This window comes from Sciurus carolinensis, chromosome 9 (assembly GCF_902686445.1).
Source record: "Sciurus carolinensis chromosome 9, mSciCar1.2, whole genome shotgun sequence".
NCBI lineage: Eukaryota > Metazoa > Chordata > Mammalia > Rodentia > Sciuridae > Sciurus > Sciurus carolinensis.
The window spans coordinates 114,911,953-114,938,213 of record NC_062221.1 but is presented as its reverse complement, the minus strand read 5'-3'; the positions used below and the strand labels follow the sequence as shown (position 1 = coordinate 114,938,213).

General features: G+C 33.1%; 1 long non-coding RNA gene across 7 annotated transcripts in view; it reads right to left on the bottom strand.

Moving 5' to 3' along the window:
* Window positions 1-26,261, bottom strand: part of LOC124992650 (uncharacterized) — a 461,214-nt gene that overhangs the window by 209,167 nt on the left and 225,786 nt on the right. For all 7 annotated transcript variants that reach the window (XR_007110158.1, XR_007110157.1, XR_007110159.1 and 4 more), the window contains one exon: window positions 2,498-2,543. This is a non-coding gene — a long non-coding RNA (uncharacterized LOC124992650). The remainder of the gene's footprint in view (window positions 1-2,497; window positions 2,544-26,261) is intronic.

The window sequence follows — 26,261 nt, the reverse complement described above, 5'->3', positions numbered from 1 at the left end:
GGTTAATAGCCTAGTGAGAAAAAAGATAAATACAAAATGAATTTTTATATATGACAAGACAAGAAGATTTATTTTTTTTTCCCTGAAGTGCTAGAGAAAGCTGTGATAAGGGAAGAGTCCCTAAATGCTATGGAAGGAGGTGTCATTTGGGGTGAATCTTGAAGACATGGGTTGACTTGTAGTTTTACATACCTGTAACACAACCACAGGAACACTTTCAGTGTTAGTAAGTGTTCTTTCCCTGACCATTGCTGTGCACTTATGAATACTATTTTCTGTGCCTCATTACTGTTACACTTTTTCTTCATTCTTTAATTTCTTGATTCAGTGTACACAGGGTAATTATACTTCTTGTATGCCTGCCAAAAATGTAATTAAGGTAGGCCTCTTTTGTTCTATTTTAAAGTTCTACTTTCTAAAAAGAGCAGTTTAGAGGATCTATTAACTAAATCATGATATACCCAAAAGATTGTCTAATACCCAGTCTTTAATAAGGAGGAAATGGATAATATGCTGACTTAGGAGGACATCTATAATTAAAATAGTAAAACTCACAGAATTGTTCATATAGCATGAAAGTGTTATGTGCACATATTGTTACTGATATCTGTGTATATGAAAAAGGGATCTGAAAGCAACCAAAACTGTAGCAGAAGGAAACTTTCTATTTAGTATAACTGTTTTTTTCAATTTTAAATTATTTAATCAACAAATATATTTATACTGGAAGAAGTACAAAGTATCTATCATCTATTTCTCCACTCTAAGAATTACAAAATACTTGTCTCTTATTCCAATAATTAATTTTTAGAAAACATAAAAGATCATAAACTATCTGCAGATATGCTGAAATTCTTGTACAACCAAATTGCAATGAAAAGGATCAGTGAAGAAAAAACTATGCTTACATCAAAGCAGAATTCTAATTTTATTAGAATTAAGGCCTAAAGAAATAGTTTTCACAAATAAGCAGCAAGGTTAAATATTTTCTGTCAATATACCCAGAACATCAGTAATAGTCACCTAAAGATGAAAGGCAACGAGTATGACGAATTTGTGCAATCCACTTAACATTTTTCAAAGCATCAGTAACTGGAAATAATTTTTTTCTTTGAAAGTACAGCAGACAACATATAAAGATTAAATAGAATTCTGAAACCTTGGCTGTTCATCAGAAAATGATTCAACACTTCATCACAAAAGGATCTATAGACTAGAACCAAAATAAAAAAGCAAGAAAAATGAAGAACTTCTATGACTTCTGCACTTGAAATACACCTCAATTGACCACACCAAAGGGTTCAAGTTGTTCTTGCCCACTAGTGATCTGGGCCCAGTCCTCTGTCATTCAACCAGATCACAAAAATTAGCATGTTCTTTCCATATCAGATTCAAGGAGTCATTTTACAGTCCTTTTTATTTTTTTTCAACTTGGTTCTCATTTCACGTTCAATGAATAGACAAGAATGATGTTATTACATGTACTTTACAGATAAGCAAATAGTATCCTGGAGGCGCCACAATTAGACAGCCATGAATGTCCTGAACAGAGAGAAAACTATTTTCTACAAACCTAGCAATCTTAAGAGTTCATCCACTAAGATGTAAATAAATGCCACCTGTATTGTCATCTTCCAGGGATTTTCTGATTCCTGCCCCACTATTAGTTTTTGTGTTGCTGTTGGTTTGTTTTAGTCATATGTCTCTAATCTGTTCTATTCTCCTCTTTCAGGCAAGAAGCAGTCTGTCCTGAATTAGAAAAGAGGTGCTAGAATGTGGGAGTGGTGGCTGACCTACATCTGAACAATTTGCATATGATTCACCACAATTAAACAATTTGATTTGAAATAGCTACAATTAAGTTATTATCAGAGAAGTATTTACTAGACTATAAAATCTAAATTTATCTTCACATACGCCCTTACCAAAAAAAGGGCCACATTTTCTGCACTTTTAAGTACAGCAAATACTGAAGTAAATTCCTCCAAATTAGCGTTTATGTTGTTAAATTATTGACAGTTAATTATATGTATGGTTATTTGAGTTATTTCCTTAAAAATTATGGGTTTAGAATAGCAAGAAAAAGATGAACTATGGTAAACAAGCGATCCTCAGTTTCTAACTATATATATATATATATATATATATATATAGCAATCTTAAGAGTTTATATATATATATATATCCCTTTCTGATTTATATAGAAATTATATATAATATACCAAACAATCATAAAATTATGGAGAAGGTAATATAAAAATATGGACAGGAAAATTCTGCCTACATTAAAACATAAACTATTATAGTATGCAAGAAAAACTCAAACTGACCAATACTATGTGTTGGATGATTTCAAGTTTAATTAAGTGGATACAATACACTCACTCAGAATAAGCAGCATCAATTCTATCTACATCTAACAAGGGAATGGTAAATTCTGAAAGAGTTTAAACAAATCAGACATATTTTGTAGTCAGAAAAAGTTTCTTTTTCCTACCTTTATAGGTGTATGAAGTGTTCTCTGGTTAGTTGCTAAGGATGCCCTGTAAAAAAAACAGACAATAGATGACACAGAGAATAATGAACCACAGGACTGCTTTAATGTTAGCACCAACATAAGAGTCAGTGTTTGACTTGCTGGGAGTCCATAACTGTGGCAAGCCTCCTCTGTTCCCTCCTTGCATGTACATGAAGCTGACAGCACTCCTAGTGACCTAGTGACAAAGGGCACATGAGCTTTAGAATAAAAGCATTATATGTGGATTGAGCATTTTTGTGCTCTGTAGAACATGAACATAGTGATTAGGATTTTGTTTTTCACAACTATTTACCAATTTAGTAACTTTACGACTGACAGTTGGTAAAGGGGAAAAGCATAAAGGAAAATTGCATCATATTGCTAAACTCATTTTAAAAACCCTAAAGACCAACCAAATTAAAAACAAAGAATTCCAGATCAAAAATAATCAATCTTTTTATATCATTAAAAATATAGGTACAAAAATTGTAATTCATTTTGTGGATATGATAAAATTTTGGCTCCAAGTGACCCAAATCTGACATTTTAGGGATTGCATAGATATATGATCTGGCACAGGGACTTCCAGTCAGGAAAATTTTGTACCCTTCATTTAAACAGAACAAGTCTTAGAATTGGAAGATAATTTAAAAGTCAATGGGTCCAACTGCTTTGTTCTACAGATAAGCCAAGTGAAGTCACTTAGCAAGTTCATGGCAAATCTTGGAGTAAAATTTCCATCTCCTGGTTTCATGCTCATTCCACAGCATTAAGTTATTTGATTCTTAGTAACTTCCAAGACTGAAAAGAAGGGGAGGGAGTGGAATCACGAATGTTTCTGGTGAGTTCTATCTATCCACTGAATGAAACTTCATCTTTTTGTCCAAATGAATGATCCATGTTATCAACATTTACTCTATCTACCTCATTTAAAACTCCTTTCCTTGATGAAAAGAGACAACAAAGAATCAAATGATAGGATTCTGGTCATAAGCTGCATATAAACCAATGAGAGTGAGCAGGGGGGACAGTCAAGGGGAAAGCAAATGCTCTGCAAAACTGGCAAAAACACAAGTAGCTGGATCTGAAAGAAACCACACAGTAGTCCTTCACATAAAATCTGTTTTCTGGGCCAATTTTAAACAAAGAAAATCTACCATTTGTTCTGTAACATGTGCTTCTCCATTCTGAATTGGTCTGTACTATTCCAAGCAATAATATTGCTTCCTGACTAGACTTTGTACATTTAAAAAAATATATCACTGTGATGCTTAACTAACAACATATAATTTTGGTAACAATTAATAAATTGTTTCTTATAAATTCTTTCAAATGACATATAATAACCCTTGTCTCAGTCTGTTTTGCTATATTCAGATAGTAACCTTTACATTTTCAGACAATGCAATAACAGAATCAACATCACCTAAGCCTAGATTTCACTGCCACACTATCAAGACCAAGAATTCTAAAATAGGAGCTGAGCAAGCAGCAGCACAATAGCTGTGGGACTATCTTCCTGTGCTATAATCTTAGAAACGGCTTGTGTGTGCCACTTTGGAAGATCACTGTGTCAGTCAGATGCATCTTCCCTTGCTGGACAATCTCAATGATTAATTCATGTCTCCTTTGCAGAATGTCAAAGGATGAATGTAGTAAGTTTAAAAGTCATATCAGATATAAAAAAGACATTGCATAAAAATGTTTTTTAAATGTAAGATGTCAATAACTAGAGAGTGAGCAATGTACCCAACTAGATGACCGAGGATCTATAAGGACACAAAGCACAGTTTAATAATAAGATGTAGTTGCTGGATTTTATTACTCAAAATTTTCAATTCTGTTTAAATCACTAAGAAAGAATGTTGGGACGTGTTTTTTTTTTTTTTTTTTGTGCCATGGTTTAAGCAAAATGTTGCAGAATGAATTACAAAGAAATATATTCTATGAAATAACAGCAATAGGTAAAGAATAAAATGTGTTTAATATTTTCTATAAGAAGACCTATGATTGTAGTTCAGCAGTCTTTATTTTACAGTTGTATAAATTTATAATACTCTATTGTAGGTGGAAACAATTATGTTTTATGCTAGCAAATACAGCTAAGCACTGAAATACATACATCTAATGCATTATGTATTTTATGTTCTCAAAGATCTTTGACTAGAGAGGAAAATTTCAGCTTTTTGCTGTCTCCAAAATCAAAATTATGGTAAATAAACACATCTGCAAGTTTCAAAGTGACATACATTGTGCAGATTACTGTCAATTGAAGGCAAAATTATCATAATGTAGAAGGAAAAATTTTGCAAAGAGTTAGTGCAGGACAAAGAAGAAATAAATCAGGTTAATATAAATCAATTAGAAACTCTCATTCAGTACTCTCCTCTTCCACTGAAGAAAGCATTTATTTACATGCTGCCAAAAACATGTTGAAAATCTCCCATTTTAGGAAAATGTAGTTTGACCAAGAGAATTTAAAATACTGTGTACATCTATTCAAGTTTTCCTTCCTAAAGACTTCAGTTCTTTCATCAGAATAAGAGGTCAAAACAAGTTTGCATTCTACAAAGGGAATGTTGCTCAGAGCATTTAAAGAACAGGAGTAAAATTAAATCTTAGCATTTTTACCAAAAGTACACAGAAACAAGCAAAATTCAAAATATCTGTACACGTCTGACAAGATAAGTCTGCTCTTTGTAATGAACATATAAGTATTATGCTTAACAGGCTTATTAAATCAAATTAATTTTATCAAAGTTTAAAACATAGTACTATTTGCAGGTCAACTGAGTAAAGAACTTGAAGAGTGCCTAGATAAGCCATTTTATTTTCCAGAGAAATAAATGAATTAAGATGAATTTTGTAACATTTTGAGTAAAGGGTAATTTTAGAACCACACCATGTTTCATTTTGATTTTCCACAAGGCTGAGTTTTGTCATTTTAGGAATAATGATCATGAAAACTCTCCCAATGTTTTAGTTATGAGATTCATCTTTCAGCTCTTTACATTCAAATCAAGTAACATCTACCAATAGTATATATTTACTTCAAAACACATTTTTCTATTTAATCTATAGTTGAATTAATACCAGTTAAAAATTAAAACTTAATTTAAAAATAATAAATTTTCTCATATTAATGATTTTAAAAGCATAAATTGTTTATGAAATATTAATATATTTTCCTCCTAGCCTTGCAGACACTCCATTTTCTCTTATATATTTGACAATTTTAATAACCTAACTCTACACTTCAAATTCACATCCAGGGTAGGGTTCGGGTTCTTGTTAAGTCTCTTAACTTTGGTCTCTTTAATATTTTTTTATCAAGAAGTTGTGTTTTAATTAATAACCTACAGATTCTTCTCACCAAAATATATGAGACCTTTAATAGTGTTACTGTAAAACCATATTCATTTCCTAACTAATAATCAAAATATAGTCTAAATCATTCAAGCCACTCTGACCTTTCAAAAACCGCAGCTTCCTTCTATGGTGTTAGCAGGGTTGTGAATAGAAGGTTCCAACATAACTTCATGCCCAAGGAATTTGATAAGGCCTTTTTCCCACAAAGGCTCTATTGGACACAGTGATATGACTGGTTTTCTGCCAAAAGACCTGCTGTACAGATTGATCTCAAGTGATCAGTTTTTTCCAAGTGACAGTTGGAACATGCCCATTAAGATGGTTCTAGAAGTGTTCTTAAGCAACTTGTAGAGGCCCAGCTGAGGTCTTGTCAGCTGATCAGAGAATAGCAGTGACAGCATTCCAAAGACAGATTGTCAGATTGTCACGTCCAATACCTTCCTGGAGTAAAAATCTCCATGCAGGCAAAGTGTGGTGTATTTTCAAATCACAAAGATGCAGGAAGGGTAATTTTTAGCTATATTTATATTTTATACACTACAAAGTAAATTTAACATTATTTGCTAAAAACACAAATACTCATACCCTTTTGATATGTATTTTCTCTTGGGTGCAATTAATGAAATGCATAAATTTTATTATCAAATGTTTGCCAGCTTTTAATTTGGAAAATACAAAACAGTTAATTTTCATTGAAAATGTCAAAAACATTATGTCCAAAACAAAAACTTATTGCTCTTAGTAGAGTTTTTATACTTTCCTAAGTAATTAACAAACTTAATTAAACAAATATGTAACATTGATAGTGTTGAGAGCTATGAAAAAATACAATGTAGGGAAAGGAAGTGAAGGGTGGGTTATGTTTCTAAATGAACTTCAAAAATTAGGAAGACTAAAGACTTAAAAAGTGTCTACACTACTTCCTGAAGGCTATCAGCTATCACCTTCATTCTGTTATTTTGGAAATTTGAGCCCAAGATTCCCCTTCATGTCGTCATGTGAATTTCCTGTAACATGGGATAACAATGTACATCATTCCATTTTTTATAACACTTGCATTTAATTATAAAACATCTGAAAAAAACTTATAAGCAAAGATCTGATTTTTAAGCACATAATGATTAAAGAGACGGGTCCAGAATGAAGTTAATATGAGTTTCATCTAGCTTTGAACACTATCCTGGGTCACTTACATCTATTAGTTAAAACTAGTAAATATTATTTCAATTTAATAGGTCAAAACACACACACACACACACACACACACACACACACACACATACACACACACACTTAAGAGGACTTGGTCACTTCTTAACCTCACAAAGACTGGAGGGGGAAAAGGTAGTGTCTGGTCCAGGCCCTGGTCACTGTCAAGTCATATTCCTCCTGCTCCATTTTACTGATGCTCTGAAGAAAACACAAGACTCCTTGGGGCACGATGTCAAGTCTCCCAATCCTTAGCAACTAACATAATAATTTCAACACTTTATGATTCCACAATGTTTTAAAATGTTTCAAGATAGTATTCCCTAATTACTTATTGACATAGGTATTATCAGAAAAATGAAGGCAAATGGTTAAATAATCATTTATGGAACTTCACCTAATTGTTAGTGAGAAAGATGCTATCAAGTCTTAAGTTTTCAGACTTTGAATCCATTTCTTTTTCTATTCTATTATACTGTCTCAAAATTTGAGTTAAAAGAATGAAGAAGAGCCTTCCCAAATCAGAAATGCAATCCTTTTTTTTTTTTCCTTGGGTTGATTCTATGTAGTAACAAATAAAAGAATTGAAAATCAAGTGCCCTCATTCTAAAATTAGCACCTTATCACTACTAATTTGGGGATAAAAAAAGTTATCCTTGATACAATTCTACCAATGTTTTGTTATTTGTCTAAAAATATATATGATGCAGCTACTTGTTTATATTATCCATGATTCTCCTGAAACAGATGTCAATATTAGTTTAGGAACATATAATTTAAAAATATAAATAGTGAAATTTATGACTGGAAAAGAAAGTTAGTAGTATAAAATGGAAGATAAACTCCAGTAAGTATTAACCCATAGAGTTACTTCTAGATTTTTATATTATTCCTCAATACTTCATTCAGTTTTTTTTAAACAATTTCATTTTTATTTAGCACTCTAGATTAGTTGTAACAACACTTAACTATTTGACCATAAAAGCCACAAGGGCATAAAAGAGAATTTATAAATCATCTTCCTGCAATTATCAAACTGGCAATTAAATAAGGAATTAGATACTTTCTGGTCTTTTCTTCCCTTCTTCAGAATTCATCTATACATGTTATAGTCTATATAAAATTATATTTTTTCATAGTATGATAAACTGAGTTTTAGATGCGCCAAAGACCAAGATAGAAAAGTCCATGATATTTGTGGGTAACTTCTTATTTCAGGATGAAGATAAGGTATTATACATAGTTAACATTTGGGTTACTTACATAAAATTTAAGTTGCCAACCAAATTTATGCCTAGGTACAATAAATTAATTGAGACACTGGAATAACTTGGTTGCACCATTTCCTATGTAACTAAAAAGAATGAATCAATAACAAAGTTTGATTAATACCCACAGAAAACAATAGGCTTCATTTGTCTCTGAGAAGTACATCAGTTAAGTTTTGTGGAAAATGACAAAACGTCAAGACAATGATGTCAAATCAATCAGAAATATCAAAGTCAGAGGCAATTGCTCAGAAGAAGACCCTAAATCAATTTTTTTCAATTGGATGGCATCCAGGTTGGGGGTGCCACTCAGTGGTAGTAATTTTGCCTAGGATGTGTGATGCCCTGTGTTTGATCCCTAGCACTGCAAAAAATTTAAACTAAAAATGAATTGGATAGCATCCATTATCCTCATAAATTCTCACCAACAGTTAATCTTTATGACTTCATCTGCAGTAACAACTGAGAGCAAGTTTCTTGGCAGGAAACATGCACCACCTCCAAAATAAAAGTTTTACTAATCATTCACACTACATTTTATATCTTTTTTTTAGAAACTGGTTTACTAAAGTTCGTATCTCAAATGATACTTGGAAGGGGTGCTTTAGTTTTTTTGTTTTAGCAATTAAAAGGTCCCACATGGTTCTGTCCTTAAACTAGGACTTCTTTACCCTGAAATATTAGGAGCCACAATTTTGGAAAAATATCACACAAATATTGCAAAGAAATCTCAAATTGTCTAGCTAGTAAATTCATCTATAAATGACATTAAAAAAATCACTCACCTTTGCACTTCAAGTTCATTAAGTGGAAAGACTGATCCAGTTTTGTCACAAGTCTCTCTATATATACTTAGCAGAGAGCCTGGCAAATGGTAGGTGCTATTTTAAAATTTCTTGAATGAAAATGCAAATCCAATTACCTCACTCTTACTCCCTATAAAATCCTTCACCAACTTCCCATTGCTTTTAGAAAGAAGAACAAACTTCTGAACAGTCCATAAAGACTTACTGACTAAATACCTATCCACATCTCCAGGCTTATTTCCCAGGAAAGGCCCACCTAAAGTTGTCAGTGCTAAACTGGTTTCTTCAAGGACCCTATAGATACCAATCCTTGTCCCACTGATTGCAAATCTGTGCTTTATAAAATCAATTTTTAAAATATTTTAAAATTCAAAAGTATAGAAGAAATAATAAAATAAGTTCCAAAGTATCCAATATAGATTTAATTGGTATTTCCAATTTTCCATGTTTGCTTCAGTTATCTTCTTCTATATTTCTTTACAAAAAAAAAATAGAACATAGCTCACTTACATCACTTCATTCAAGTGTCTTCTCAGAGGTCAAGAGTCTTCCCTTGCCACTCAATTTAAATTAGTATTACTTCCTAACCTTTCCATTTTCTTATTCTACTTATTATCTTTCTTAGGAATTATCAGTGCCAAACATGTTACATATTTGTTTGCTAAAATGTTTTGGTTATAACAAAAAATAAGAAGCATTATTTGTTAAAATATGTTTGCTTTCCAGAATGTAAGCTACATGCTGAATAACCATTTTAACCTTTAAGTTCTACCCACTGTATTCCATTTCCCTGCCACCCAACTCCAAACACAAGCAATAGTCTGAAGTTGGCATGTATATTTTCACAAACATAACCATGCAACATATGCATAATGTAAAATTTAGAAACATATTCTTATACATATATATCTCAAAATGTATATGCATAAAGGTGAGTCAATTCTGTTTCTAATCATTATGCCTGCACACAGCTCAAGAAACACTAGTGGATGAATTAGTTGAGCTGCAACATAATTTAGAAATGATTCCTATCTGTATTCCCACACATGACAATGCAGACTTACTAAGACCAGGAATCAGTCATATCCTTGGCGAGACTTTTCTTCTTCATTTTCCTAAAAATGAAACTGGTTTGCCTGGTTAACATGAGACAAAGATAACAGGGTACTATTTTTATTTGCTACATGGTTATTTTCTCCCCATAATTTTTTATACTTTTGGAGAGCCTTCCATTCATCTCTATGAGTTGGCCTGTACACATATTGTTTCATATTTTAAGACAAAAAATTTATTTTAACATGTTCCAAGTCTAGTAGTTATATTCAGGCACTAAAGAGAAAACGACTTGATTCTATTTATTGATGTTTCACTGAATGAAGTAGAAATATTTCAAATTGTTCTCTTATGATTCTCAAAGACATTTCATGAAAAAATGAGTTCCTGTATATGGAAGTTCCTGCTCAACAGCTCATTTTATTGTATTAAATTATAGAACATTTGTATCTTGAAACTGAAGCCTTTTCCTTCTGACTTCATTTTCCTTCTGAACAATGTGTATAAACACACACACACACACACACACACACACACATACACACAAATACAAGCTCACCTGCTGATCAAGAATTGAGACTCAGACAATTTGGAATTCCCTTATATTATTCAAGAATCATTTCTGCTTTGCTTTACAAAATCCAGATAAGGAGTCTTGTTAAGGAAGTCAGTTCCTGATATGTTGGAGTGTTGGCCCACATCTTCTTCTAGTATGTGCAGGATTTCTGGTCTAATTCCTAGGTCTTTGATCCACTTTGAGTTGACTTTTGTGCAGTGTGAGAGATAGAGTTAAATTGCATTCTACTACATATGGATTTCCAGTTTTCCCAGCACCATTTAAAGGAAGTATCTTTTCTCCAACATATTTTTTTGGTGCCTTTCTCTAGTATGAGATAACTGTATTTATGTGGATTTGTCTCTGTGTCTTCTATTCTGTTCCATTGGTGTTAATGCCTGTTTTGGCGCCAATACCATGCTATTTTGTTACAACAGTTCTGTAGTATAATTTAAGGTCTGGTATTGTGATGCCTCCTGCTTCACTTTTCTCACTAAGGATTGCTTTGGCTATTCTGGGCCTCTTATTTTTCTAAATGAATTTCATGACTGTTTTGTTTTTATATTTCTATGAAGAATGTCATTGGAATTTTGATGGAAATTGCATTGACCCAGTATAGCACTTTTGGTAGTATGGCCATTTTGACAATATTAATTCTGCATATCCAAGAACATGGAAGATCTTTCCATCTTCCAAGTTCTCCTTAATTTCTTTCTTTAGTGTTCTATAGATTTTACTGTAGAGGCCCTTCACATATTTTGTTAGATTGATTCCCAAGTATTTTTTTTTGAGGCTATTGTGAATGGGATGGTTTTCCTAATTCCACTTTCACCCATCCCTCAGTATATATACAAATAATCTAAAATCAGCATACTACAGTGACGCTGCCAAATCAATGTTATTAGCAGCACAATTCACAAAAGCTAAGTTATGGATCCAGCCTAGGTCCCTTTCAACAGATGAATGGATAAAGAAAATGTGGATATATACACAATGGAGAATTACTCCGTCATTAAAAAGAAGGACTTTGTGACAACTGCCAGTAGATGGATGGATCTGGAGACTATTATGCTAAGTGAAATAAACCAAACCCCAAAAAACAAAGGCCAAATGTTTTCTCTGATATGTGGAAGCTAACCCACAATAAGGTGTGTGTGGGGGGGCGGGGGAGAAAAGAAGTTCAGTACTAGGGAAGGGAATTGGGATAGAAAAATGAAAGAGGAATGAATGTGACATAACTTTCCTATGTTCATATATGCATTCACTACAATGAATCTCACCATTGTGTACATCCACAAGAATTAGGGGTCCTAAATAGAATAAGATATATTCCTTGCTTGTATAATTATATCAAAATGGATTCTTTTGTCATATATAACTAAAAAGAATGAATGAATGAATAAATAAATAAGTAAGTAAATAAATAAAATACAGATAAGGAAACATTCAGAAAAACTTAGAAAAAAAATTGACACTGAGAACACTGAAAATACATTGATATATGAGTGAATATACAACATTTCTCTAGAGCACACAGAGATCTTATATGTACTTTCACATCTGCAAAATTATATCCTCCTTTTATGGCCAAGAATACCAGAAAAATAGCACGAATTATGCTATAAAAGTATCTTAAAACAGTTTTATTAGATCTTTCTCAACCAAATAAAAACAAAGGAATAAATGATATTTACACTGCAAAAATCAAGTCACTATGTATTTTTTAAACATGGGCAAGGGCAAAAAAATAAAAACGTGTAGCTTTGAAGTATGATATATGAAAATAATTCATGGCAAAAAAAACAGAACTTAAGATACTTAGAAGCAAATTAAAAATTGTTTTATTCAATCAGTTATGATTTTTTTAAATTTATAATTTTCTTTGGATAATATATTTAGTGTGTCTATGCTTTACAAAAGAGTCTAGAAGTTAAATTCCCACAGCAACCTAGCTATACAAATTAATTACATCACCTGCAGGTGGACTGTAACATGTTGAAGAGTGAACATCAGGAGTTTTTGAATTTTGTTTTAAGAAAAGACATATACCTCTCTTTCCTATACCTATATTTTTCTCTAATAATTTTTAAGTTAACTGTTTTTAAACAGCACTTGGTTATATGCCAGTTAGTATCCAAGTTGTTCCCATATTGCAAAGGATAATGAAAGTGTGTTTCAAGGTGCCTAGTGAGTGGGTTAGACAAATATACAAGTGGAAAAATGATAAGTGAGATCAGTGAGTATAGTAGTGATATACATTGACAGATATGAACAGGTTATTACAGGAGCACGTATTAGAGTCTTTTTATTCTATTAGAATCAGGAAGAAGATGATAACTCAGCTGATTCCACAAAAAGGATAAGAATTAATTAGGATTGGAACCAGCACGAAGTTTGAGTGTGATGAGAAAGCATTCAAAGGGAATAGTTTCAGGAAAGATAGAGAAGAAACAGTACAGCATAAAAAAGAAACTATTGTCATTGAAATATTACATAGAATATGAGGCAGATCCAAAATGAAATGAGAAAAATCCAAAAAAGACCAGATCAGAAACCACAGGGTTCACCTTAATCAGTATGGTAAATAATTTTTTCTTTCTTATTTGCCAAATCTTATATGGTGTCACTTGGTGGCTTTGATTTTTTTTAGTTATTTATTTATTTTTTATTTTTTACAGACTGAATTTTGATTCATTGTACACAGATGGGGTACATCATTTCGTTTCTATGGTTGTACATAATTTGATTCTATTTTAACAAAACAAGGACTTAATACAATAGAATGTTTAATTGATTTACCAGTATTTTCTAACAGATGCAAAACTGGGTGCTCTGGGCATTGACACTGTATTTGCCACTCCTGCTATGCATGGTTGATGTGCCTTCAGAGTATGTGTTGGAAATTTTGTAAGGTTTTTCTATAGTGCAGGTTATTTAGGTAAGACTTGGGATGGTGAAAAAAGTAAGAGGGATTTTAGTAGTTCAGAAGAGACATTAGAGTCATAACCAGGCTAAGAAGTTTAGAAAATGGAGAGGAGGCACCCAAACAAAGAAACAGCAGGGCACAGAGAAGAAACTACTATCATTGAAGCATCATAGTTCAGATGAGAGTCCTGTCCAGGGCAGTGGGATTATACAGGGAGAGCAAGGAAAGTTTCAAGGAATAGTTAGAAGGATATAGTAGAAGGAGTCAGATATGGGTAAATAGGTTTTAAGCCGGAGTCATTAATAACTCCCAAATTTCAGCATGGGATGCTGGTTTATTCTGATGCCATCAACTCAGATAGATGGTATAAAACGAACAAACATAAGAAGAAAATGCTGAATATGGCTTGGAGATTTGAGATATACTGGTAAACTAGAAGCTACCTAGAAGTCAGTGGACAGGTGGCTCAGGTAATTGCAGGAAGTATCAGCATACTAGTAAGAGTTGAAATTATAGGAATCCATTTGCTCACCTAGAAACAGTGTTTAGATTTAGGGGAGAAGGACCCAACGAGATAAACAATAAAATGTTCATAAGAGAAAGCAGACCCTACAGGAAATAGAGAGCAGGAAGGATGAAAGATTAGAAAGGAAAGAGGTGACAGACTCACAGAAGCTGAATTTCAAACAGCACTAAGTTAAATGCATCAGACAAGTCTAACATTGCAAGAACTAAATATGCCCCTTAGGGTTAACAATCATCAGATTTTTGGGTGATTATATAAGGTAAGAGAATAATTTCAATAAGATATATTATAGTGAGAAAATTATACATGTATGTACATATATATGGAAAAGATTTTTTCTTATGTTTATTAAAGACTGATTTTTATACATATAAAATACAAATAAAATATTAATGTGAATATAGGCTGTCTTATGCTATTTTAGGTATACAGAGAGATGAACTAACTTTTAATTAAAATATTTATAAGCTTCAAACTGCTTAAAATCTAGCAGACTAGACACTAGATATATAGGTGCTATATAACTATAATCAGTATACATTTCTTTATTATTTATTAATTTGAAATAATTGTTATTTTTTCATTACCATTGCTTCTGGAAAATGACTTTCTAAATTATTCAAAGAATCATACAGGATATATTAATTTATATCATTTAAATAATTTCCATTGAGAGTTAGCAATAACTTACACTATAAAAATTCTCATTTATATCTTTGGGATATTTTCTAAACATGTACAAGACATTTAGGGTCTAAATTTTTTATAAGGCATGAATCATAGGTAAAAATATGAGAAGTGAGGCAGGTTGAGCTGTTTGTCTACAACCAAACCTCCTACAGCAGCAAGTTACTGTTCTTAGAAATGGGCTCTCTGAGTAGTTTACCTGAAAGTGGGACCTCCAAGTAAAAGAAGTGTTCATAGCGTGACTGTGAGAAGAAACCCTGAAGGGTTGTTTCTGATTCAGAAAGTCCACTGGGATCATGAAGGTGAGTTCTAAAGACACATGCCAAGGCCTACTCAAGACCCATTAAGAGAGTATCCAGGCCTGGGTTTGGGGCATAAGCACCTTGCAAAGGCTCTCTAGGTGACTCTGATGTGCATATGTAGGTAAGAATCACTGTCCTACATGGGAGTAAAGATATTTCCGCATATACAAGCACAGGTCCCTTTTTAGGAGAGTCTACCTTATAATGTAGACAGAATTATTCCTGGAGTTCTCTCATGCACAAGGCCCCTTCTTAGGAGAGCCTACCTCAATAAAATGTCATAATGTAGACAGAATTATTCCTGGAGTTCCTTCATGCACCGGAAAACTGAAGGTTTCTTCACCTGGACAATAGCAACAGGTTGGCAATAGATTCCTACATGTTTTCTACTTTTCTATTGAGAAACTAAAAGGGATCCCAGGAGCACCTAGTTCTGTTGATTTCAGATACTGTTTCTAAAATTTCAGTTTGTGACTTCCAGTTTTCCAGATAAACCAAGGTTAAAGAGGTAATAAAACCAAATACAAGAGAACAAATCACACAATTTTTAAAATAGCTAAATTTAGCTATTTAGAAACATTACAATCATATGCACTACACCAAACTATATGGTAACACAATTTCCATAAAAACAACAGTGTATAGAATTGATTGATTGAAAATGACCAAAAGACTTGAATAGTTTTTTCATTATGCCTGTCTCTTAGTCATACTTCCTTTTTCAAGGAAGGGAACAGAAGGGAACATGAGGTGGGTAGAAATGAACACTCAGCTGCATTTTCCATTCTTCATCCTTTAACTTGCTCACTTACACTTTGTTACAGTTTAGATATAATGTCCTCCAAAAGACTTGTGTGTTAGACAATGGGAGAATGTTGAGAAGTGAAACAGTTAGATTATGATAGCTGTAACCTCCATCAGTGAATTGATACACTTCATGGCTTAATAATTTGGACTAAGTTAGGAAGGTGAGCTGTGGCTAGAGGGAGTAGGTCACTGGGGGCATGCCCTTGAGAAATATATGTTGTCCCTGGATCCTCTTTCTCTACTTCCTAGCTGCCATGAGCTGAGAAGCTTTCCTCGGGCATGCCCTTCTGCCATAATGTTTGCTCACCTCAGCCAAAAGAAATGGTACTGGCTGACCATGGACTGAACCTCTGAAACTGTGAACCCCAAATAAACTTTTCCTCCTCTAAGATGCTCTTGTCAGGTTTTTCAACTGCAGTGATGAAAAGCTGATGAACACATACTTTCCCTGTAATGACTTCAAATGTGTCTAATTACTGCCATGTTCTTGAAAGCCACAGGCAAAATGTGTGTGTATGTGTGTGTGTGTGTGTTTGTGCAAGTGTGTGCACACATGTGTGTACTAGAACACATCTTTCTTTCTGGTAAATGGAAGCTGTGTTCTGGTAATTTCAGATTGGATATACTGTTCACAGTATAAATATAGGAGAGAGAAAGAGATGGTGAGGAGAGATATGTCTCAGATATTGGTGTTTATAAAGGGAAGGTGTTAGGGAAGAAAATTGGACAAATTACATTGTGTGCATGCACTAGAAAACAGATCTTGACATTGTGTATAATTATAATGCACCAATAAAAATATATAATAAAAAATTAAAAATTGAGATTTAAAATTTTAAAAATATTTTGCCCAAATATAGTCACTATAATAATTACTTTTAACCATGTCTAATCTTCCCACTGTTCAATTCTTCCCCCATGGGTAACAAGCAATGGAACAAATTTATAAGGTAGATACCATCAAGAAATCGCCAACAAGGAACTGTGAAAGCTTGTACAGGGTTTTATGTCCTAATCTAAGGAGTATTCCTCTTTTTACCTGAATGTAAATTGCAAAAATTGAAGAGCATTGTGCAACTTTTCAAAATAGTGCCCCTATTTCTGTTCCAGTAACCCACCCACCCCACAAATATTCCATCATAAATACCATTCTAAGGAATCCAGTTCCTCCCAGAATCATCTGTTTTACATACAAATTTATCTAAGCCATTGAATGATTCCCAACTTAGTGCTCTTGGTCTAGGTCACAGTTACAATTATAAAACAGAAATTAGAGAAAATAAAAAATATATAATATGAATAAATTTTAGACTCTGGTGGGGAAAAGGGAAGGGTTAGATTATCTTAAACATGTATTAATATGTTCTCCAACATGAACAGAATAAAAGCTATGAAACTTCAGGAGGATGAATTTAGGTTTATAAAAAACTGAGAAGTGTGTATAGATTTTAGATAGCTACTAGTGTAGACCTATTTTTTTTATGGAACTTTTTGTGCACCCTTATTCCCAACTCCCTAGCTTTTCAGCTCCTTAGTGTAACTTGCTTCCTTCCTTTACACCTGAAACTTTGATCAGATATTCTATTTTTCCAATAATCACTCAACCCATTTACTCACCTTACATACACTTCTTAACTAAGTATTATATGAAAGGCACTGTCTACACATCAGGGATATACTAGTGAAAAAGGAGAGACATCTCTGCCATCATGCACATATATTCTGTAAGGTATGGTGCAATAACTTCAGAATTTCTCAACATTTGCACTATTGGCATTTTGGCCTACACAATTCTTTCTTGTGGGGGCCTATCCTGTGAATTGTAGGATGCTGAGCAGCAGCCTTGGCCTCTATCCATCAGATGCCAGTATCTCTCCCCTTGTTATGGCAAGTCAAATTATCTCCAGGCACTGCCAATTGTCCTCTGGGGACAGGGGAGGCAAAATTATACCAAGATTAGAAGTCCCAGGTTTCTTGTTAGCAATTATAATACTTATAATTTTATATTTCATTTAGTGATTATTAAATACTATCTTCTCCCCATAGAATGCACCCTATGCATTCCCTCACCATAGTATTTTCATCCTCTAGGAAAATAACAGTACATAGTAGACACTTAAGTAAATTATTGTTGAGTGACTAATTAAACCAACAGGCAAACAACACTTCCCTCAAATCCAAGTTAGATATTTTTGGTTACTACACTAACTCTATTTAGCCTTCAGCATTTTTATTATAATGTATCATAATTGCCTGATTTTTTTTTTTATCTGTCTCATCTTCATCTCTCATCACCATATGGAACATTCATTGAGGTCCTCTTCATATTCTCACTTTCTGGCCCAGCACTTAATAGATAAGTATCTAATGAGAAGATAGATGAATAGTAACACTAATAATTACTAAGCGTTCAACATGTGACAGACTATACACATTCCATTTCATCTTCACATGAAACTTGGAAGACAATGATATAATCTCATATTTGCACAGAGCAGGAGACTGAAATGCAGTGATTAAGTAATATGCTCCAGGCACAAATGGTCTGAACTTTCAAAGTTTGATTCCAAAACCCAAAGCATCACTCTGACTGCAAAGGTGGACATTTTCTTAAGTTGTCTATGATAACCAGTAAGTAAGTAAGTAAGTGAATTAGGAAATGACAAACTTAGAGCAACTGAATAACACTTCAAATTACTGTCTAGGCCCAAACTACTGTCTATGGAGAAACAATAAATCACTCCATGGATTAGATGGCATCCTGTTACCTACATTTTGGAAGTGGCCAAAATTCTACTTGAAGACTGAATACATGGTACACAGACACTGATGGGGAATGTCAATTTTTTCAAAATTAATTTGTCAGCGATATATATATATATTTGTTTATATATATATATATATGTCATTCTATTGTGGAATAAATGGTTAATTTTAAATAAAAAGTTTTTTAATTTAAGGAATTTATTTTCAACCACGTCAATAAACTTGGGTTTTGAGAAATAACATGACTTAGAATCCAATTGTCAAAAAACCAATAAAACCTCACCAATTATAATGTAATCATTAATTTGAGCTATTTCACATTACCCTGTGCACAATTACATTTTTCCTAGTAAGTGCATTTAAAATTACTTTTATTTGTTTTTCACCTCTATTCCAGCCAGACTGTTAGCTAATGCTCTTCTTCAGGCAATGTAAATCTCTGAGATGACCAAAGACTGGGAAAGAAGTTTAATTTGTCTTAATTACTCAGACCAAGATTTCTTACTATTTTATACAGATGATACCTGAGAGAAATGGGAAGACTTAAGGGCTACTGGATTAACACACTTTCCAAGGTCCAGTCTTGTTTTTGTGCCATCTTATTCTTTTTTCTTGAAACATAAGTATTAGATTCTTTAACTGGCTTTGCAAACAGAATAGGACATTTGTGCTCAATATTTATATGGTATAAGCTTGACAATTTTATTTCCCCCAAATTGATGACCCTATTTAAAAGAAACTTATGTCTCCCACCAGAAATGTCTTTGTAAAACTAAAATTCTTCTAACTTGAGATCGTATCTATAAGAGAGTATTTGTGTCTTCTGAAGGGAGGCTGCCCCACCCTGTTACAATAATAAAATTTACTGTAATGGACTCATTGTTCCAGTTCTATCTTTTTATTAACTGATTATCTGCTCAAATTTTTTCATTTATGTATAATGCCTGGGGATTTTTACTTGCATCTGTGCCAAATGCACCCAAGGGTGAATTCATCCTGAGACCCGTTTTCCCATTAGAAAGTGGTACTGGTACCACCTAGTTAACAAGGACAGTCTTTACTAAAATTCCTGGTCTCTGGGTTTCCAAAGAATCTGTATGCTTTATCATTTATTCAGCATTTATGCATGTAAGATCTTAAATTGGTTAACTTTTCAAAAAATTAATCATATTTCTCAATTTAAAATATAAGCCATCAAGGTCAGAAACCTTGTTATACTTTCTTTTATCTTAACTCTCAGCACTAATGAATGTAGTTAGTGTTCAGTAACTATCTGTTAAAAGATTAGCTAATTTGACCATAAATTGATTTAACGAAAAAGAGTTTAAACTATCCCACTTAAGGTCAGAATTAATCAAATCAAAACATTGCATTGTTTGTTACAAACAAGGTTCAATTTCATTCAAATCATTAAAGCAAACCTAATAAATTCCAAATAGATTGAATTCCAAATCCAAAGATCAATTTCAAATAGATTGGGATCCAAAGCCATTTTTGCCAAAACATACTATTTTAAGGACATGAGAGAAAGTGTAAGATGGAAAATGAAAGTCTGAAATTCACAACCTTCAGTTCTCCCTGAATGGGTTTGGCAGCATCAATGGCAGGATAGAATTCCACCCTGGTCAATCCTATTCTAGGAAGAGCTCACCACTAGAATCCCCTCAATAGCCTTTGCAAACATTATGTGTGAAACTGATGTCTGATTTTCTTCTCACCATAAATTCAAAGTCTTTCTTTCTTTCTTTCTTTCTTTCTTTCTTTCTTTCTTTCTTTCTTTCTTTCTTTCTTTCTTTCTTTCTTTCTTTCTTTCTTTCTTCTTTTCTTTCTTTCTTCTTTTCTTTCTTTCTCTCTCTTTCTTTCTTTCTTTTGATCTCTTCTCTTGCTTGGGATAAAAATTTTAAGGAAAAATAGAGCTTTGAAGTCAGGAAAATATAAGCATTATTATATTTCTGTTATGCTCTCTTGTGTTCCCTCAACTTGTGTGCATATGAGCATGCATGTGTGTGCGCGCACACACACACACACACACACAGTAGTTATTTGAGATATTTCTGTCTCAAAATGTATATGCATTTGACAGTTATATAAAAATATATGTGTATATTCATTTAATAAATATTAGAAAAATTTTGTTTTGGGTAATTGTCTGGATTGCAGGCCAGAAAAAGATAAAATTTGTGAATCTACTTAATACATTCATGTACTACAAAACTGCCATTTTGTTGACATATGAATATATCTATTTCAGACACCTCTATATCTATCTTGTATTTATCACATACTTAATAGGTTGCTTTCTCATTTACATATTAAGTAAATTGTTATAAAAGAATAAGTTTGTATTCATACACTCATAGGAAGCTGAGGAAAATATATGAAAGAGAAAATCCTGAATTAAATGTAGACTTAAAATTTAGCCAGTAATGATGATAAGAGTGGTTTCCTGGCATTGTGAAGTCCTGGGTCTGATCCCCAGCACCACAAAGAAAACAAAAATTAACAGATAAAATGCAAATAATTGGTTTGTATATAAATATATTGTTTTGAATATGTAAATACATAGATACTTTGTGTTCCAAGAATAATGCCAGTTGCACAGGTTACATAATTACTATACCTTGAATCAGCTACTTATAATTTTTCTTTGATATATCTTCTGAAAAAGCTAAAAGCTAAAAGCCCTCCTCTCTGGAGGAGTCCTACTGGTTATTTGGTTCAAGTCCTTACTTTAGAAATGAAGAACCTGAGGTCCAGACAGTTAAACTGACTCATTTGAACCTGAAATATAAATCCATCTGTGGATTCCATTTCTAATAAATGAGTCTTGTTAGCAATTCTTTAAATAGTGGTGTTATTTACAGCAACCCTTCACTGAAAGTGATGTCCTTGGTCTGCCTGGCAACTTGTTTTCCAGAGTCATAGGGCTTCACCAGTGCTAACCCCTGTCTGCAGTTTTTACTTTGTTCCTGTGCCCATTCTTCAAAGGCTTGCGCAAACGTTACTCCTTCTTAATGATGTCTTCTTTGGTCATCCCAGCTGGAAGCGATCTTTACCTCCTCTGATCCACTGGAGCAATTATCACATTCTGCCTTGTAATTCAACATGGCTTAGTGGAAGTGAATGGATGGGCTCTGGAGTTAAGCAGAGAGGGGTTCAAATTTTGATTTTTCTCCTCACATGCAAATAAAACCTGGACATGGTTATGGGGCTTTTCTGAGTCATAGTTCAGGATAATTTAATGATCTTAACTGATTTGTTTTTACCATTCCTGAAAGAGTAACTGAACATATTAATGGGAAAATAAGTTTTAAATAAATATTTAGTAAGTATCTTCAACATACTGAAGACAAATAAACTTTTAAAAATGTAAATGTCATATGGTCACTAAAGTAACTCTATTTTCTATTTCCCCAAATAGAACATTCACATCTTAGAAAAAGGGGTGATAGATATCATCATACCATATTTAATATTACATAGTGCTATAATAAGTATTTGAGAAATAGCTGAAAAAATGAATGAATGAAAAAGTGAATGAAAAATCAAATTGATTATTTTTCTTATTGGAAATTGGGCAAGTTGTCAGAGAAAGTGGTGTAAATTGATGGCTAAGTACACAAGAATGAATTACTTTTATTACTAATGTTAATTTACCTAAAAATGAAAAAATGCTTTTATTCTCTCAATATAATGAACAAATGTCTTTTTACCAAGAAATATACATGTGATTCATTAATATGTTGCATGTGAAATTTTATTGTGAGATTAAGCTTTTATTAAAATTTTCAAGTGGATTGAATAGTGTCAATATAAATATATAAGAAGCCTGTAAAAAGACTGCTTCACCAATGGGAGAACACATGATTTCTACTATTAAATACATTCATGATTTCTTCTCATTTCAGCAATCATAACTCCTTCAATACCCAAAGCCATCTAATAAGTATGGATAAATTACAAATGTCTGCAACAGCAAGGCACACTGCTTTGCATATTTAAATAGTTCAACACTCAAACCACACACTGTAAAGCAGTACAGTCAACATAAGCGGATTCATCTTTATGATGGGTTTTATTCTCTAAAAGGGTTAATGCTCAAAGAATCCTTTGTTTTGTGACAAGTGTAACGTGAGGACCCTCAAAACCCTGATTTATCATTGCTCCTTTTTTTCTCTTTCTTTCCTGGCGTTATTTTTTAAGTACTTGTGATCCACATTGGAAAAAAAAAAGACATTTGAGGTCGAGAGCTGTGGAGGTTCAGCGAGGGAGGGAGAAGGCTATTTTGAATCTTGTGACAGTGAGGTTTCGTTCACTAAGGAGCTCTCTGTGGGTTTCTGGCATTGTAAGTGTTTTGTCTGCTTGCAAGCGAGCAGCTGATGGATGGGGAAAATGTTCATTGATTTGTAGTGCCTGCACTGCAGCCAACCAGCACGAGAATGAGGAGGCACCATCATGAATCTCTCAACTATGCATATTTATATGCAGCTGCTGTACTTCTGAACCTCTAGTGAATACAAAGTACTTGTGTGGCCACCAGTTCACACAATGCCGTCCTGCCGCATGCTCTGATTTAACTACTGTATGGAAGAATAGACTTGGGGGGGCTCGGTGGGATATAGAAAAGAGAGGTAAGCATGAAGGGAGAAAAGACCATTGCACAATTCCTTTTTCTTAGATAGTCAAGGGAACGAATGAATGTGGGAACAAGTAGGGAACATTCTAATAAACGCTTCCCGTGCTTGAATCTCAAGTTTCAAAATTGATTAATGGAAACTAAATCCTTTTAAAGATGGTGTTTTCAGTGAGCAAAGCTTTGGGACTACATGATAATGATGTGGTTAAAATATGCTGGCACCATTGAAATAATCATAGCACCAAGCCGTGTGTATGAGAAAGTCCCTCCCTTGGGTAAACCACAGCTTCAGCACAGAGAAATAGATGAGATGCTATACTTGGGAGTGGGTGGGGGGCTTAGTGGGTGGAGAGAAATAAAGAATCTTTAATAGCACTGGAAAGAAAAATTAAGTAAAGTGCAGAATATGAGGTTGTTAAAAAAGAAAGATGAAAGAGCACTCATTTTAGAATGGAAATGGTGCAGGAGGAGTAGTTTGGAAGCATAATAGCTATAGGGAGAGGTTTGAGAGCTGATAGCTCAGAAGAAATAAGGAAGTCCCACGAAATGGAAAATGAAATTCAGAGAATGAAAGAAGTAAAGAAAAAAGATAGTCAAAGTAACATCATCTTTACTTGAGATATATAGATTTATTTAAAATTATAGATGTGGAATAATTTTATAAAAATTAACTCAATTTTATTGAATTGCAAAGTTTTGGAGCATGATAAATTTGCGAAGTTGGGGATTTTTACATTTGTTAAGTAGTGTTCATTTCCCTAGCACTTAAAATGAAAAAATTGAGGAGAAAATAGAGGAATGGGAGGAAATGTTTGGGAAACTAAAAATCATATAGAATAATACCTACTGAGAAATTGTTTTCATTCATATAATTCTGAAGACCAAATCCAGTTAAATGCTATCAAAAAAATAGTTCCACAGGGCACCTGAGAAAAGTTCACTTTAATATAAGTTTAGTGCTCAGCTCCAACCTAAGCTGCATCAAAGAACATCAAATGAAAAGTCAAATACAATATCTGAGTACGGTTTGACTCCATTATAAAAAATAAGCTTAATACTTTTCCACATAGAGTTAAAGCACTAATTCAGACCAAATTGCATCTGTTCTTTAGACCAGAATATAAAATGGCCTTCTTCCAAATAATTCTGAGTTTTCTAGGCAGGGTGTCAAACTTTATCTCCCAAGGGTTTAGGAAAGATGGATTAAATCTTGAAAGTTATAAGCCAGAGCATATTCAATGTTGATATTATATTCTAGTCATTTAGCCTTATTAAACATGTCCAGATTTTTTAAACAATACACAAAACCTCAAAATTGATTAGGAGTTTCACCCTTTTGGCACATGAAACACTTACCCTACAACACTGTAATACTAGACTCTAGGCTAGCAATGTACTCCACCCAGTGGTGTGTCAGAGTAAAAATGCGTTTTAAAAAGGTTAAACCTGACCTAATTTCTTCTATTTTTCAGTCCTAGAGTTACAAAATGGTAGATAAATATTTTAAATGTAGCATTCACTCTTCATAATGACAAAATGTGATAGATACATTCCTATTTTGAAAAGATCATGACTTCCAATTTTTAAATTAAAAATAACTACAATCTTTAATACAGCTCTCATATAAAGATTATAAATAAATTTATCTTCATACACATATATTGCTAAAAGTGAGTTTCTGAAGTCATTTAAGAATAAACTAAGTTCCTATCTTTGTAACTACTACCTCATAAAGGCCACTTCCTTAACTTTTGAATTATATCCATAAAGAAACCAAATCTGAATACTAAGCGGCAAGTCAAACCACCATGAACACCATGCCTGGAGATTGTTCTCCTTAGATTTACTTCACTATATAGTTTACAGCTCTTACCAGAACAGCTTTTACTAATCATTGTGCAATATCTAAATTCTGTTTGCTTGTGCCCTTATCCTAGATAGCAGAGAACAGAGGAAATACAGTGAGATTTTTCTTTTGTGTTTTGTCATTATCATGATCAATGACCATATAGGCATGAAAAATATTGTGACTTGGATCAATGATATTTTGAGATCAGGTCTCCTCCAGAAAAGTATATTGCAAAAATTCTAATTGTGATTTGCTTCTTACAAAAATTGAGCAAAATCTACAAGAAATCCTGAAAACAAACAAAAAATTAACTAACTAAATTAGGGTTTGAATTTGTAATGCTGGGCTGAAATTTTTCCCAAGTAAACGTGGAGTCATTCAATGCTTCCATTTACCAGATAAAATGTAGGAAAAATTCCTTCTGGCTTAGTGACTAGAGTTTGAAGAAAAAACAAGATAATATCAATGAGATAAAAATGTGGTGGGAAATACCTGCTGGACTAGGTTAAAAGGTACCTTTCTATTCTTATTTCAAATCTGCCACTAAGTAGTTACTTGACTTTAGGAAAATTGCAACACTTCTGAACCAAAACTTCACATGAAAGTGATATTGTTATATTGTGCGCATGTATGAATATGTAACAACAAATGCTGTTTTTATGCACAAAAATAAAGCACCAATAAAAATACAGAAAAAGAAAAAATACATACTACTAAAATTGGTTTAATTCCATTGCCAAGGTAGAAGAGGGGATGATTATTTTGTTTCATTATGAGCCTTTTGAGAATCTCAGTGTATGAACAACCTCCCTATGAAAACATTCCTCTCCATAGACCCACAATGATTTGTGTATAATTTTAAGGTTTTGAAAATCCCTTGACACCTATTCATAGACTTCTAAGGAGATCAGGAACTCCATGGAAAGCAGTTCTAGAAAATCACCTATTTGTATTTCTCAACTAAGAGACCAAATCTTCAATAT